The sequence below is a fragment of the Manacus candei genome, unplaced genomic scaffold, assembly GCF_025592945.1.
Source record: "Manacus candei isolate 608988 ecotype Guabito, Panama unplaced genomic scaffold, ASM2559294v1 h1tg000043l, whole genome shotgun sequence".
In the NCBI taxonomy this organism is placed as follows: domain Eukaryota; kingdom Metazoa; phylum Chordata; class Aves; order Passeriformes; family Pipridae; genus Manacus; species Manacus candei.
Window position 1 is genome coordinate 9,596,883 of NW_026138091.1, and position 14,626 is coordinate 9,611,508.

At 36.2% G+C, this 14,626-nt stretch overlaps 1 long non-coding RNA gene across 1 annotated transcript; it reads left to right on the forward strand.

Annotated features, from left to right (window-relative positions):
* Positions 1–403: 403 nt before the first annotated feature.
* On the forward strand, positions 404–5,615 carry LOC127474707 (uncharacterized). The gene is made up of 3 exons (XR_007905964.1): positions 404–712; positions 5,432–5,461; positions 5,593–5,615. It is a non-coding gene; the product is annotated as an uncharacterized LOC127474707 (long non-coding RNA).
* Positions 5,616–14,626: the final 9,011 nt, after the last annotated feature.

Genomic DNA, 14,626 nt, shown 5'->3' on the forward strand with positions numbered 1-14,626 from the left:
TGCTGAGTCTCCATGCTCCCACTAGCTGATGCTCTGTCAGGTTAGAAACTTCATTTTTCACACAGAATCAGAGAAACTATGTTGCTTGGGAAGGGTGCAGGCTTTTCATAAATTCATGGTAAAAATAGAAAATTAAATTAATTATCTTTTAATTCCAGGTGAATTAAAAATGCTTTGATCTCCACTTTTTATAATAACAAAGAAAATCACCCTTGAAATTGGTTGCATCATCTTTTCTTTGCAGGATACTCCAGTGCAGGATTAGAGTCCTCTACTGCCTTCACTTCTAAACTACTCTCCCCAAGGTGTCTTCTCTCATCCTGAATGGTAACTATCTCTTTTCCAAAGACTGAATTTTCTACTAATGTCAGCATCTCTTTATGCTCAACAGATGCTCTTAAGCACTACCACGAGGGACAATTTGAGATCTATCACACTCTGAAGATGATTCAATTCCAGTGGCTCCACAAGTAAAGTGAAATTCCAAGATCTGTCTACCATAAATGTCCCACATCTAGACTTTTGATATAAAAAGTATTAAAAAAAACCACTTGAGCTGTTCTGTTTTACTGCTCCAGCAATGACAGAATGACAACTGGATTAAGTATATTGGCTGTATAACTGGTTGAATTTCTCTACTCTTTGAAATCCCTGTCAGCCAGAAGAAATATTCAATAGCTCATGGATGACCTTTCACTTCCCTCACTGGCAGGTAAGGTTAACTACAAACCAAACACAACAAAACAACCTAACCACGCTTTCACAAAGGTGAGCTTTATGTCAGATTGAAACTTTTGTAAATACTAATATGCAAGTGATAAAGAGGATTTTAACCACTGAATAATGTCTAGGAATCTGGGAGGCATTGATGACAACAAAAAAAAATGCACAGTATGTAGAAGGTTCTGTCTCACAGCCTGCCTTAACATGCAAAGCCATTTCTTTTCCCCATTCATCTCATTCATGCACTGGGGGAACAAATAAACTGCGTTATCTGTCAGTTGGGAGGTGCGGTGTGGGTGGGGCAACATTAAAAATGGAGCAGAGTTGTTTATTATCAAAGTAGTGATGGTTTTGTGTACCAAGTAATTTTGGTCCCTCTAGTCATTTCACATGAGGTCAAGCAGCATCTGTAAGACAGACCCCGCAGAGCATTTCCTCCTGATGTCCCTTCCTCTGAGACCCCCCAGACTGGAGAGGATAGATGTTCCTGGGCCAATAGTGCCCACAGGGATCTTCAGATGAAGGGACCCCAAAGTCCATCAGATGTTGCTGAAAGTTCTCAGAGAATGAATATAAATTAAAATAGATATGCCAATGTGAACACCATCCTGGTGGAATGTAACAAGGGAATCACCTGATTTAATGAATGCAAACTTTTTCAGTTCACCGCTTGAGTCCTGAAATTGTTTTGGGCTACTAAAAAGTAATTATTGATATACAGAAGTGCTCTGCGTATTAAAGGGAACTTTCAAAAAAACAGAGATTTTATGAAGGTAGAGATGTAATTTAAATGCAAAGAAGCGAGACTGATTAAAAATTTTCAAACATTTCTGTAAACAAGGCCATTCATAAAGTGCTGAGTAAATTGGAAGTAGAATCATAGAATCATAGAATCACAGAATCAGCTGGGTTGGAAGGGACCTTCGAGATCATCAAGTCCAACCCTTGATCCAACACCACCGTTGTTGCTAGACTGTGAGGCTGTCGGGCTGGTGCACATGCTGTGTCCCCACACCCCTGGGTGTGTGCTGTGGCTGTCCCTCACAAAGGTGGAGATGGATTCATAGGTTTCAACTCCCTGGCACTTTCCTGCCTTGGGACATGAAGGACAACCACTCTACTATAAGTAGTAACACATTGACCTTCGGTTTTCCTATTCTTTCACACATGATGACCACAGAATTTATCCATAGCCTCAGAAATGCTGTAAGATAACTCAGTTATTGTATTACTTCTGATATTACTTCTGATTCTTCTATCACATTCTGCTGAAATAGGCAAAACTACGCCCCAGTTACTGATGCAACTGAAATCTAGTACATGTCAATAGTATAAGTAGTACTTTAGTGCTTAGTTATAGAGGAAATAAAACATTATGAAAAAAAATATTGTTTTTAAGTACCAAGATAGAGGAAACAAGACTGTTTAACATATCTGCTTCCCCAGAAAAAAACATCAACATGTATATTTTAAGTACAGGGGACACTGTTACCATCTATGCTCATGCTTTGTGTGATTAATGATCTTAATATTTTTACGCTTCTAAGTTTTACATCCCTTTTTGTTCATTGCAGGACATTCAGAACAAGGGTTGTATGTTTTTAAAAATGCTTTGAAAAGTAAGAATACAGGCCTAGAAATTCTTGGAAAGAATGCAGCCATACCATATAGAAAGGAATACCATTGATGTATTCGAGGAAGTGCTCCTGCTGTGCTGGCATTCTGCAGTTTGTTTCTGTCCAAACCAAACTGCTTATGCTGATTCATTAGTAAAGGATCTGCTCTTTGCCAGATTACACTCACCTGTGCCAATCTACTTTAGCCAGACGCTAGCAGTTCCTCTACATGGGACATGCATAGCCTCTTCAACACAGCCACATATTAAAGCCAGTGGCAAAGGAATACGGGGAATGATTTTGCTTTAAAAAATATTGCTTGAATGTATGGAAACATTTGTTAGAGTTGCAACCTATTCCAAAGATTTTCGGCCACAAACTCTGCAGATTGCATGAAAAATGTGTACCAAAACCTATCTTTGATTAAACAATGTAAACATGTCTATTTCTGCATCAAACATGCAGAGTGTGTTTTGGTCAGATGCAAAGTTGTCTTTGTGCTAAATGAAGACTATTTCTAATGTGAAACTCCTGACTTCTTTTCCATTGTTTTGCAAAATCCTCCATCTTCAGTTTGTTCACCAGCAGCACTTGCCAACTGTTTACAAGAACTTCTTTTCTACTTAAGAGTTTCCACCTCTTCCTCCACCAGTGAGCAAAGGAGGTGATTACTGTGTGGCCATCCTAGCACAGATGAGATATTCCTATCTAAAACAATAGCGTATATTCTAATTGTCTTAGCAATCCAATGATTTTAGTATTTTTAAAAAAATGTTTGTAAACATAAGAGTTACGAAACACCTTGGTCTTTAAAGGATGCATCTTGCAGGAATTACAAATGAGAGTAGGATCACCAGCTGGAATGACGGGAAACCTACAGAGAGATACAACAAGGCACCCCAGCAAGGGAAAGGCCTATGCTGGGCAGCGTGAACAGGGAACTGTTCTCTGCAGCAAGTGCTTTCCCACTGCAGTAGCCACTCCTGAGTGTGAATCTGTCCTCTTTCTGGCCTTTGAGTTGTTTAAACTAGCACCTTTTACCTCACCATTGGAGTGGGATAACAATTTTGGAGAAAAAATAGTTTAAACTAAGAAGTTTAAATGTGGAAAGTTTTTGGTAGAAACACCCAGGTTGACTTACACTATTTACACCAAATTGACTTTACATTTTTAACACGGCTTACCCAAGAGTCTTTCATTAAAACAACTGATTTCACTACATGTATGTTTTACACCTCTGGAATTATACCGTTCCTGCATAAGCAAGCTGGATGAGACTGCATATGAGAAGGCACAGAAGTACATGTTCAGTGTCTTCCTAGATCGAGGAAACAAGCCACTGAGGAATAAACCAGGCACATCTGAAATTAATTTTCTATCTGACCTCCCAAGACTACAGAGCTCTTCTTGTTCTAGTGTTTGTTTGAAAAATTATGTTAAATTATCCTCTTAAATGCGTGCATAAGACAGATGCATGTTTCAGTACCTTGGTGATACAGGACTGCTTGACGTAGGGGCAAGGTGATATTTAGCCAAGCATTAGAGACATGTGAGGAGCTGATACCTGTCTCTAAACCTGTGATTTACAGTAGCAGATAAGGGACCAAAAGGACATATAATTATGTAGTTTAGTACTTAGTGTGACAGAAACAGACTTTGAATTCCTCTTCTAACTCCCAGCACCATTTCTGCCTTCTGCATTAAACTGTGATCAGTTAAAATAGAAAACCAAGTCTTGGGAAGGGGAGCTTCAGTCAAGGTAGGTTCTCTGTCCCCCTCACCAGGGAAGCTCTCCTGTGCATATTTGCTCTCCTCTCTGCTTTCTGGGAAGCCTATGAGTCTAACCAGCAGTGCAGCTCCACTCAAGGAGACAAGTGAGAGACTAAGAAGAGGAGAAGCTGTCAATGCTCTCCATTGGTATCTGAAAGCCAAATAGGATTACAGAGAGCCCCTACACTTGATTTCTTCTGCAAATTTATGGATAGCTGAGGTTTTCCAAAAACTGTCATTAACTTTAAACATTTCTAAGTAGACTTCAAGGCAAAAGACATCTTTCGGGACAAATCAGGATTGACTTCTTCTCCCTCAGGATCTATAAATAGAGGTTACAGTATTTCAAAACTGTCTGTAAGTGGCAACACAGTACTGTACTATTTGTTCCAGTTATTACTTAACACACAGATAGACTCAAGATAATATTCTCATCAGTATTTACAAGGTCTTCTGGAGTCAGGCCTCTGTTTGCTCCTCAAATGTTTTGAACAAAATGAAAGCCATGTGGGTGGATTTAATGGTCGAGCTTGACAGTCTATTGGCTTGGGCCACACAGCTCCTGCTGGACCCATGGTGTGAGCAGAGCAAGGGAACATCAGCCTGAAAAAGACCATTTAGACATACATTTATTGCTCTGACAGTGAAGAAGTGATTGACTTCATAGCAAACATTTATAGAAATTTGAAAAATATATCCTTATATAAACAATGGAGTGCTAAACATACTTACTAAAATATTATCTTCTCCATCCATAGGTCCACTGCAAATGCTGCAAGTTTAAAATATATTTGAGCTACAGAAGGTAGTAGATTTAACTAGCTAAAGAAATAAGGAGCATAATGAAACATATCTTCACCAAAAAGCAAGTAACTTTTTGAGGAATACAAATGGAAAATTTGGAATAGCTGTTTTAATTTAAAAACAGATGGAGCACGAAGATTTAAAAACACATTTTACACTTTCTACTTCATGAGTCTTGAAGTCCTTCAGGTGCTGCCAAATTGAATGAATATATGGCAGTCAAAGTAATAACAGGCATTTTCCCTTGCTCTCTTCTTTTATACACATATACACACATACATACAGAGAGAGAGAGAGAGATATGACTCATGATAATGGAATTTGAATGAAATAATTACTAGGCATTTACTTTTCTATTTTACTCTCTAAGGTACCCAATTCTTCTAAGAAGCAAGTCAACCCTGTTTTGTTCCTTGACATATCAAGAAATTATGATTAACCTTGAATTGAATAGAAATTAAGGATGAATGATGGTGTTTAACTGATGACTAAAATCATATTTGTCTCTTAAACAGCAGCTGGTTACAAAGCAGGATCTGGAGACGATGGTGAGTAATTTCAAGTACTTAAAATGCAAGTGACATGCATAACCCCTCAGTGGTGACATGTATCTCCATTTGCTAAAGCTTCTTCTTCCTCTTCCTTTGGACACCCTGATACCCACCTACCTTACATCAAGACCCAGGAGTCTAAAGGATAAAAGAAAACTAATGTTCAACCATGTACATGCTAGTTACCATATGAGGAAATTTTAAAGGATGACACATTTTACATTTCTTCAGCAGAAAAGGTATGGTACCTGGCACTTTCAAACCTAAAAGTATGAATCTACTATGAAGGTACTGAAATATATAACTTTCTCTTTTATATAATTTTGAAATAAATGCGTTTATAACATGCACCATCATTTTGCAGCAGCTAAGTCACAGCCAGTCATTCCCTGAGGAACTGGGTTATCAGGTCTCCATCATGATTTTCACCTTTATATTTTTCTGGCACTTTACAATATTGCATCTTGAAATGCTGTCTATTTGCTGTGAAATTGATAGTTTGCATTTTCTCACCCAGTTTTCTTTCCTTCTGCAACAAGATCAGGTGGTTAAATTTAAGGTCCTCTAAAGGTCCCTTTCAACTCAAACCATTCCATGATTCTATGACTCTGTAATTCTACAATTCTATGATTCTATGATTTATTCAAAACAACAGCTATATGCAGAAATTTTTGACAACTTTTATGTTAAGGACTAAAAAATTAATTTTATTTTTAATTAAACAAAAGAAATTCTTTTATGTGGAAACACTTCATAAGTTTCAATGCTTTAATCAGCATTAGAAATCTGCTTATACCAAGTTGAAATCTCTTTGAAGTTATTGCAATTTATATATTTTTCTGCAATTTTAAATGCCAACAAAATGCAGTTTTTCAAATATTCACTGATATAATGGGATCTTAAAAACAGTGGTGACAAAAAAATTTTAAACAAGAAGCATAGTATATTATAGAAAACTCATAAACTAATTTCACCAAATACATTGCAAACAAAGAAGAATTTGAATAGCTCTACAAAGAAGTAAATCTACATTGGGTAAAATTCTGCACATATAGAGTCAAGTTTTAGGTAACTTCTTTTTCTTATGGAACTTATAATATTATGCCTTAGTTCAATGGGAAATTGTAATTTCCTTGAAATATCATCAGTGTCTTTGACATCAGCTTTTAATTTTCTTTAGTTATAGCATATATTCTTAATGTTATTTTACTATAAAGTTTATATTATTTCTACTGTACCATGCCCTTATCCAAAAAAGTGCTAATCATGTATATGTTTACATGCTTTCCCAGGTATTTTTGAACCACAGTCTAAAAGCTGACATATAAATCCACATATAAATTGAATGTTACATTTTTATTTTCAAACTCAAAGCCTGAATCAGCATTTTTGGCTCCAAAATCCTGAAGGTTGCTTTTACTGCAATAATTAGTACTAATCATAATTTAACTATGTTTCAACTATTCTATTTTCTTCCCACTCATTATATCAATAATTCCACAGTGACAAGTAAAATATGTCATCTCATATTTCACAATAAATAAAGCCTGAATAAACATGGGCATGGTAACTGTTGCTGATTAATTTAACATACATAGCTCTGGATTCTAAAATTCACCATCAGTCATTAATTGCAAAAAAACTTTTATGATCCCTTTGGTCAACAACTATGAGTTAATGGCAGCCACAAGGTAGGGCAGATATTCAAGTTGATGGGGTCACGTTCTTTACTGCTGAATCTGTTTGCATTTTGTTCTTTAGCAAACCAAGGCAGATTGATTGCAATGAACTCAGAGAATTTGTAAGTAAGAATAGTGTTAAATTATCACTAAATAGATTACTTTTTTCCCTACCTGATAGATGGAGACTCCAGTGTCTTAGTGTTTTCCACATATTGACCTGGTGCAGTGTGTGGCCATTCAGCCAGACTAGATGTTTGAATTGTGTTTTGGTCAATTTTGAAGCTAATTGTTCAAAATAAAAAGATGCAATATTTTTCTTCTGCAATTTTCTAAATAAATATTGCACTTTTCAGGGTACTTCTAGGCTCAAAATGTTTATCAAACTGGACCTCAGCCTATGATTAGTTTCTACACATTTCATATGGCATATTCTAATCATACTGGATCAAAAACTGATTTGTCTGTGGGCTCAGAGAAGGGTTATAACCTCCTTAAGAGCTATAGGCTACTTCAGAGAAGTGAAAACAGCTAAAATGCCACTCAGTTGGCAACCTTTTCTTCTTCTGCACTTTATCCTTTGTGTCAGATTTCCAGAACTGTCTATGACAAGGAAGAACACAGACATTCCAGGTTGTTGAAAATTGTTTTGGAAAGAAAAAAGAAAAGAAAAGCCTACCAAACCAGTAATGAATTTAGGTTCTCTATTTTCTTATGTTCCTTACAGATTGCAGTTTAGGCAGAACTAGTCAGTTCCAACTCCCATTAACATCAAACTGTCCAAAACTTCTCACTGCTCACGTGTGACGTGCCTTATAACCTTGTCCACTTTTATTTGGGCTGGATTTTTCCATGACAGATTACAAGCTAAGGCACTTCTATGCCTATACATAACTTCCATGCTTCAACTGCTAATTAATGATCAATATTAAGAAAAGATATGACCTGGTAAATCTCTTCAAGTTTTTAAATAAAATCTAGAACTTTAGCAGTGGGCTTCTTGAGCTGGAGGAACTACTTTCCAGAGCTGCCGAAAGAAAAACTTCTGGAAAAATTCTTAGTGGGAACAGAAACAAAGAAGAGAGGAAGATCATTAAATATTAATCATATTTAAAAAAGAGGCACGACTTGAGAATTCACTGGCAGTCTTGATTCTTTCATTTCTGTATCCTCCGAGTTCTTGAACTTGTAGCCTTAAAATTCTGTTAAGGGAACTTTATACCTGTGTGTGTAGGTTGCTGTGTGTATTGCAGTTTTAATTATAAATTAATCTTTAAAGAGAGATCAAGAATATGAGGCTGCATGAATTCAAGAAGTATCAGTCATAGGTGGATTATGTAAAATCATATGAACAAAACAAATGAGACAGTTCTGCTCATTTAAATATCTTAGTTTCAAAGAGGCTTAATTGTGAAACAGGTTGTGTAAAATAAGATGTCCTCTTCATCTCACAACTTTTTCACTAGAAGTTAACATTAAACATATACCAAATAATGTAGCTCTTGTAAAATATGGTACATAGAGTCCTTTCCTAGGAAATAAAACAAATTATGCTTAGTCCAGCCATTAATTAGCCCAATTAAAAGCAGAACCAGACAAATAATTTCAATTTTAATAATGAAATCCTGATTAGACTCCATTTTACTTCATGAAGAAAAGATTTTAACTTGAAATGTTTAGAACTGCATATATAAATATATCCCAACTCAAATTTAATTCTTGCTTGGTCTTTGAAATACTCTGTTTAAATTAGAGCTAGCTTAATAACAGCTAAAATATGAGCTATAGTGATACTAGTATTGACATTTGAAATTTTAAAATAACATTTATGGGCATATATATAGAATAACATTTATGTGCAAAGATATATATATATATATATATATATTTGAAGAAGGATAGTGCTCCGATAATGTTCTGAACTTTCTGTGTTTCATTCTGATTCTTTCTCTACTCACCTTCAGTCCCTACCAGTGCCAGTATGCTGGTGATACAGTGAATCCCTGTTTAACCTGAAACAACAATGTTACAGGCTTGATTTTATTTTGTGATTTATTTCTAAGTTTCTACCTGTTTTCGTTACCTAATTTAAATACATATGTATATGTATTTACATGTGTATACATGTATGTAATAAGACATTGTAGATGGTGAGATAAGAAGCTGAGGTAGATGAGAAAAGCAGACAGATTCTGTTCATATCTTTGTTTCTAAATTCCTGCCAGAACATCTGCAATTTATTTTCAAAATCTGCATAATTTTTACAGTGTTGGGATGGGGGCTTGGTGGTTGAGCTTGGGGTTCTGGCCATTTTAAAATATTGGCCACCAGAAATTTTTTTAGGTGACATTGCCTAATTTTCCTCTGATTTGTTTCCCATGCTCATACAGAAAGTAAGAATTGCTTCATTCTCTTCAGATTGATATTTTTTGGATGGTCACTATAATTGTCCTCCCTTGATTTGTAACACCAATAACCTTGTAACATCACTAAGCTTGTCCACCTTCCAATTGAGGCAAATGTTAGTAATTATGGTAGAGATTTTAGCATAGGTACAGTAGACCTGACTTCCTACACCAGGGTCCCCTCAGCAGCATCTTACTCACTGGCTAGAACACCTCCCATGAACACACCAATGTATTGCAAGGACCAAAAAATCTGCCTTTAAATGGTAAGAAAACACCACAGGCTGCAGCTCAGACCACTTTAGGTGCTTGAGCCAGTCTTCTGGTAGTGTGTGAAGGGAAGTTTGCCATCTGTAGACCTTTGGCAAGGGCTGCCTGAGACATTCAGGGGTCTGAGTGTTGACACAGTGGTGGGATTTTTGCTATCCAATGTCTGTCCTTTAATAATGTTTTATATTACTTCTCAATGAATCTGGGGTTCAGAACAGGTCACATTTTGCTTAACAAGCACTGAAACTAGAATAAATTAACAAAGATACTTCTTACTCTATTCTAGACTAAGATCTCCCACTCTTAAATTACGGTCATCAGTCTTTTGATATGATATTGTTCAAGACCATTTAGTATGCATAGTTCCTTCAGAAAGCAATATTTTTCAACGCTTAACAAAACATTCCTGCAACAAGAAGTCATTTTGCATTTCACCCTTCCAGCCTCAGCAATCAACTGTGCTTGTTGCATGTGGGTTTTATTTTATTTGGCTCAGTTTTTCTCTTACTTTAGAGATCAAAAAAGTGAAGCTGTACTGTAAAAATAAGGCCTCTATGGGTTGAAAGGAAAAAAAGAAAGGGGAGAGAACGGGGAACATTTCATTCTGTATGGGTTGTATCTAACATCTGAATTAACGGTATGCTTCAGATACTTTGCATTAAAACTTAATATAAAGAATGCTGAATGAGTATCATTCAGTATCAGTGCAAAATCAAGGGCATTGTTGGATAAATGCTATCACCATGCCCAAGTTCTAATTTATTTTGACATAAAATTGCTTACCTGCAATTAAAGGTTTATTATTCAACCCTAAGACATAAGTAAATACTGGTAATAAAGATTTAAATTATCATAACAGTTTGTATAAATTTTATCCGTTTTTATTTTCTTAGTTTTATGCTTTTAACAGTCATTATATAGTCATATTAATATTGATAATTACCACAGGCACACATGAAATAGTCTGTTTTAGTCTCATCCCAGTGTCAGCCTGTACAGGTTGACTGTCTTACACAATTGGATCAACCATTTTCTTATCACATGTTTTTTCTTTTTGTTCTAGACACCTGTCTCTCTTACTTTTCCTCTTAAGTCATGCTACACTCTCACTTGTCATGTAACTAACATATATTCTTAGAGGGTAAAACACTAGTGGGCTGAAAGGAAGGGCTGAGGAAGCAAATAAGAGGGAGCTAAGAGACTCCTGGAGAAAAAGGCACTCTGATTTCCCAAGTGCAAGGATAGCAGTGTAGCTGCTGGAATACATTGGCTTAGAACATTTTGACAGTGCCTTATCTAATTTTGCTGTTACACATCAGTAACCTCAAAAGTTTTTCATCTTTCTAAAAATTTCCATTTTGGCTCTGGCTGAAGTTGAAATGCCCTGGAAGGTCTGAGCTAAAGAAAGTGGTAGCTTTTTGTGGACTATGTGTAATGAAGCCAGGCTTTCCCAAAAACAAATTAAAGTGCCAAAAGATTTAGGGTCTTGTTATTTCTGTGATTTTATATTTTAAAGAGAGAAACAATCACAAAAGTAAACCTGGAAATACTATTTAATCAAATGAGCAAAGTATAATAGCTATTTATCCAATTAAGAAATCAAGAGGCTGAGAATGCCAAAGGTTGCATAACCTTAATTCAGTGAATATTTTTCTAGCCATAGCTATTGGTTATTTGGTGAAAATAAGTGATGCTATTCCCTACCCCATGTTTTCTGAGCTACCTGCACAGCTCAAGCAAAAGCCATATGGAATTGCTATTCCCCTCCCAGTGTGCTGCCTGGAGCAATAGCCCAGCTTTCTCCATGGGACAGGTTAACATTTTGTGTACTAACATGCCAGTCTCTTACTGAAACAACATAATATAGGACTTTATGGATTTTAATATGTCTATATGTATAAAATTTAGAGTTGAATATATACTATAGGATTTTACCTGGTCTTTGTTAACTATTAATCATCACAATGTGATTGCTAGTAAGGATTGTCACAACATTCGTTCTTGTAGGTGCAATCCTTGCTAAAAATGTTCTTCAGTGGGGACACATCAGCATTTGTTTGATGCAGTTTTCTACATGCAACATATATTCATACAAATGAAAAACACTTATCTCCACTCAATTATATATCCATAAAATATAGAGCAGTAATTGAGTGTATATTGCCTCTCTTCCCAAAGTGTATTTCTCCTTCGTGATGGACTTAGTGTTTCAATCGCCAGCTCAAGAGTTAAGAAGACAAGAAGTTCCATAATCAGTTTGTCTGTGCCCTTTAAGCCATTGTTCTGCATATTCTCATGTATGTAATCGCATACATTGTTTATTAAATGAGCACACACACATTTGTCCTCAGAAAAAGTGTACATTTGCAAGTAATAAATGAAAAATATTCTTTTGCCGAGCCCAATTAATTTCTGAATGCAAATTGTCTGCATATTTGGGTGGGGCTTTTTTAAAGTTGGCCTGGTTAATTATGGTAATCCAGTAGTATTACTCTGTCTTCACTCTGATACTAAAAGCATACTTCTCTTTAAAGAAACTTCTTTTTGTTTTTCTCCTTGGGAATGTATGTGATTTGTACTGGATCATAAATGAATATGTGTGACTCGGTTAATTTTTATTATCAGTGGCCTTGGGGAGAGAAAAGGTATTTAATTAAATGATTTAACATTATTTAAGCAAGAATTAAGTAACCAGGTTCATATTATTCTTAAGAGCACTTCATGAACCCAAATGAGATTACTTATCTGAATGAAATAAACAGAATTAAGCTTTCTGATTGCTAACTAGTTTGTGTGATGTCAAAATGGATGTCCATGTAGTCTGAATATTAAAAATTGAGCCAAGGATAGAATTTGGATTAGGAGGATAATTCTTCTAATTTAAATGACTGACAACTCATATAATGTGAAAGTTACTTCTGATAATGTAATCTATCAGTTCATCCAATTTAAAAAAAAACATTTGTCTGTTAACTAAAATGTGAATTTTAGCACTTTGCCCCAAGGAATGTCCTTTGATTACATTTGGATAACACTTAACATGTAGGGTTGCAACCTCAAGGCACTCAGTGACAGTAGTTTTTACATTAGTCATAGAAAGAGACAATTTTCCTGGGACAGGGTTGCAGAAGAATTCATTAAACTCTGAAAATTCAAAACTAAACTGAGACTTTGTTCTTTATTCATCAGATAACACAAGTTCTTGCAGTAGGTCTCACATAATTGGCAGCAGATGCTGTAATACATAAACAAATTGTATTGAGTTAAAAGAAAAAAAGAGTCAATGTCTTAACTATGAATGTCTTTACTTTCATGAATTTGGGTTTACTCCTGAAAAGAGTTACCTTTTTTGATGGCGGCTAGTAGGAAAACAGAGTTTTACAGAGGGTCAGTGTTACAGATACCTTTCCTGCCACATGCAGACGTTTAACCCTTGGGCAGAAGCAAGTAAATATTCAGATCACTGTGATTATTAAAATTAAGTCTCAACTATCTATTTGCAGAAGTAGCCTACAAAATTACATTAAAAAAAAAAACTTAAGTGCATTATACCAGCCAAACCAAGCACAAAGCAATTTTTTCTAGAAGAAATTATGCATAAATCTCTGGATTGTGTGGAAGCTATGTTAATCTGCTTTTGTAGTTATCTTCCTTTACTCTTAGTGTGCATGTCAGTGTATATTCAGTGAGCCAAATTACATATAAAATCAAAAATAAAGTTCCACTAAATATCTCTTTCATCAAAACCAAAGAAACAGTTCAGAGAATCACATTTCACACAGGATGTATCAGGAGAAGGAACTGTAAATGCTGGTGAACGTTTCCTGTGGCTCAATGTTTCTTCTCCTGTTAAATCTTGACTGGTTTAAATTACAAATAATTTTTCAGTTTTGCTCTTCCATGCTCATCAGGTTCTCCAGAAGGATTGCTTCAGCACTGCATGATGAGTCAGTGCTCTCAGTGAGGCTGGTGTCATGTGGGCTTGTGGGGGACAGCCACTGGGGCTGGCAGAGAGTACTGGGCATCTGACAATCCAGACATCAGCAGGTCACCATAAACTTTACATGGTCATTTCCCTAAGAACCAACTGAACCTTAGCCAATTATTTCCAGGAGTTTGAATCTGGGATTTTGTGGTCCACCGCCTGAAAGAGTTCCAGGGGCAGCCATCTTTGTCGTCCATCATTACCTTTTCTCTATCCTCTTTAATAAATAAGAAATAAAACACAGTTAATTACAAGATTAGGCAGCTGAACTCTGTTCTGCTGAGAGTGCTAAGATCCACTGCAGATGTGGAAGGGGGTTTCATATGTGCCTTTGGAAACAATGCTGTCTTTGCCTGGCCTCACCTGTTGCCATTTTCCTAAGAGAGTATTTCTGACCCATCATGTGCCCCAGTACTCCTGCTCGGCAGCAGGAATAATCATAGCTCTAAAAAACCACTGGAGCAGTCTCTGTTGGAATCTTTCTTGACTGCTGTGAGGCCCTGCACCCTCTCTGCTCTGCCTGTGTTTCTCTATCCTGGGTAAACTCCTATCCTTGCAAGGAGTGAGCCCTTATCCCATGTCAGGAGTGGGCTTGATCTCTATGTTTGAGTGCATGTGGGTGTCTGAGCTCCACAGAGACACAGTTCCCAAAGGAAGTTAGACATCTCAAAGTTGTCTTCATGCTCTATTCAATAGGATTTTACATCCATCAGACTGTCACTGCAAGCATATATTTGCCAACTATTATATGGAATATTGACTTCCAAAAAATTATGGAAGATTTTATAGCTAAGTGAAAAGAACTGGCTAAATGTTCATCTTT